A 3,552-nucleotide genomic window follows, 5' to 3' on the forward strand; every position below is an offset into this window, starting at 1 on the left:
AGTGCTGGGATTACAGGCTTGAGCCACCGCGCCCGGCCTCATTTAACATTTTCTTATTTAGTACCTACCAAGTCTCAGGCATCAATTCAGGCATTGAAATATAGTAGCAAAAAAGTAAATTCAGTTCCCAGCCTCATGGAAATAATAGATCATAAGCAAATGAAATGACAGTAATGGCAAGCAATAACCATAAATATATATTAATAGTATAATTTCAGGCAGAGATATGCTCTGAGGGTGGAGAATTTAGGGTAGAGAACTCTTTCATTTTTATATATATTTTAAAAATTACTTAACATTTATTTTGGGTTTAGGGGTACATGTGCTGGTTTGTTATGTAAGTAAACCTATGTCATGGGAATTTGTTGAACAGATTATTTCATCACCCAGGTATTAAACCTAGGACACATTATTTTTCCTGATCCTCTCCCTCTTCCTACCCTCCACCCTCAAGTAGGCCCCAGCATCTGTTGTTCCCCTCTGTGTGTCCATGAGTTCTCATCATGTAGCCTCCACTTTTAAGTGAGACTATGCGGTGTTTGGTTTTCTGTTTCTGTGTTAGTTTGCTGAAGATAATGGCCTTCAGCTCCATCTATGATCCTGCAAAGGATGTGATCTCATTCTTTTTTATGGCTGCATAATATTCCATGGTGTATATGTACCACATTTTCATTACCCAGTCCACCATTGATGGGCATTTAGGTTGATTACTATTGTAAATAGTACTGCAGTGAATATACATGTGCATGTGTCTTTATGATATAATGACTTATATACTTTTGGGTATATACCCAGAAATGGGATTGCTGGGTTGAATGGTATTTCTGTTTTTAGATCTTTGAGGAATTACCACACTGTCTTCTACAATGGTTGAACTAATTTACACTCCAGTGTATAAGCATTCTGTTTTCTCCTAAACCTCACCAGCATCTGTTATCTTTTTAATAACGCTTTTTAATAATAGCCATTTTAAACAATAGCCATTTTAATAATAGCCATTTTGGGTTGATTTTAATAATAATAATTTTTTAAATGATAGCCTTTCTATTTAATAATTGCCATTTTTTAAAATAGTAGCCTTTTTTTTTTTTTTTTGAGACAGGATCTTGCTCTGTCACCCAGTCAGGAATGCAGTGGCGTGATCTCGGCTCACTGAATTCTCTGCCTCCCAGGTTCAAGCGATTCTCCTGCCTAGTAGCTGGGATTATAGGTGTGCACCACCACTTCCGGCTAATTTTTGTATTTTTAGTAGAAATGGGGTTTCACCATGTTGGCCAGGCTGGTCTGGAACTCCTGAACTCAAGTGATCTGCCTGCCTTGGCCTCCCAAAGCACTGAGATTACAGGTGTGAGCCACCTCACCCAGCCAATAATAGCTATTCTGACTGGTATGAGATGATATCTCATCGTGGTTTTGATTTGCATTTCTCTAATGATCAGTGATTTTGAGCTGCTTTTCATATGATTGTTGGCTGCATCAAGTGTCTGTTCATGTCCTATGCCCACTCTTTAATGGGGTTGTTAGTTTGTTTCTTGTAAATTTGTTGAAGTTTCTTACAGGTATTGGATATTAGGCCGTTGTCAATGAATAGTTTGCAAAATTTTTCTCCCATCTATAGGTTGTCCTTTTACTCTGTTAATAGTTTCCCTTGCTGTGCAGAAGCTTTTTAGTTTAATTTGATCCCATTTGTCAATTTTTGCTTTTGTTGCAAATGGTTTTGGTGACGTCCCCATGAAATCTTTGCCTGTTCCTATGTCCAGAATGGTATTGCCTAGGTTGTCTTCCAGGCTTTTTATAGTTTGGGGTTGTACATTTAAGTCTTTAATGGAGAACCCTTTTAAAATAGCATACAGATAAGGGGTTCCAAGTCCATCTTGAAAAATTACTGAAACTACTCTCTGTAGAAACTCTTGTACTCAAGAAAGCTCTGGTCAAAGCAAAGCCTGTTGGTTCTGCCAGACACCAACAGAGGGATTTGTGGTCATTTAAACCATGGAGTGTCACTTTGGATTTACAAACGGCCTTAAAAGCAGTCTTAAAATTTTTTTTTAGTTTTTATAATTTAAAATAGAGTTAGGGTTCTGCCATGTTGTCCAGGCTGATCTTGAACTCCTGGACTCAAGCAATCTGCCCACCTTGGCATCCCAAAATGCTGGGATTATAGGCGTGAACCTCTGCCTATAATTTTTATCTCTGCACTTTTCTATAATTTCTATCTCTTTATCAATATGAAGAACATAGGATTACATTGGGCACACCCAGATAATCCAGGATAATCTCCCCATCTCAAGATCCTTAACTTCATTATGCAGAGTAACATATTCACAGGTTCCAGGGATGAGGATACGGACATGGACATGGACATCTTTGTGAGGCCATCACTCAGTCAACCACACCAGGGAATTAAGAATCAGCAGCTAGCAAACAAGATAAGGATCAACCTACAAAGTAAGTGAAAACAACAGGGGAAGTTATGAAAAAAATTAATTTGGCAGAAGATGCCCCAAGATTCAACACTTTGTGGTTTTTTTTGTTGTTGTTTTTTTTTTTTTTTTTTGATGGTTTTTTGTTTTTTTTTTTCTTTTTTTTTTTTTTTTGAGACAGAGTCTTGTTCTGTTGCCAGGTGCCAGGCTGGAGTGCAGTGGTGGGATCTCGGCTCACTGCAACCTCCACCTCCCGGGTTCAAGCAATGCTCCTGCCTCAGCCTCCCAAGTAGCTGGGACTGCAGGGGCGCCCCACCATGCCCAGCTAATTTTTGTATTTTTAGTGGAGACAGGGTTTCACCATGTTGGCCAGGATGGTCTCGATCTCTTGCCCTTGTGATCCACCTGCTTCGGCCTCCCAAAGTGCTGGGATTATCGGTGTGAGCCACCAAGCCCGGCTGATCTGATGGTTTTAAACATGGTACTTTCCCCTGTGCACTCTCTCTCCTGCCTCCTTGTGAAGAAGGTGCCTGCTTCCCCTTCACCTTCTGCCATGATTGTAAGTTTCCTGAGGCCTTCCCAGTCATGCAGAACTGTGAGTCAATTAAATCTCTTATTTATAAATTACCCATTCTCAGGTAGCATCTTTATAGCAGTGTGAAAACAAACTAACACAGTGGCAAGACAGGGGCCTCTCCCACTGAGCTATAAGACAAAAACCAAGATTCTTAATAGATTTTTATAATGGCCCATGTCCTCTTTTATTTCCCCAATACTTCAATTGCAAAGAGACAGCCAAGGGCTAATTTCTAAAGCTGGATAGAACTGTGCTCCCCACCACCACCCTTACATGTCTCATTTTAATTTTAATTTTTTCAGTTCATCCTTCACATGTCAACGGGTCTCCTTTTTAATTGCCTCTTGACACAATTAGCGAACTGGGATGGCTTGCTTTTGCTTTTCTAATCTCATCATTTAAAACCACTTACAGATTGCAATCATTTATTTCTTCTGAGAGGTAGCCCAAAGTGTTGCTGAATAATTTCTTGCATTTTCATCACTAGTCAACTTCTCAGTCATTCATTTAACATTTTCTTTTTTTTTTTTTTTTTTTTTGAGACGGAGTTTC

This window comes from Cebus imitator, unplaced genomic scaffold (assembly GCF_001604975.1).
Source record: "Cebus imitator isolate Cc_AM_T3 unplaced genomic scaffold, Cebus_imitator-1.0 Scaffold312, whole genome shotgun sequence".
In the NCBI taxonomy this organism is placed as follows: Eukaryota; Metazoa; Chordata; class Mammalia; order Primates; family Cebidae; genus Cebus; species Cebus imitator.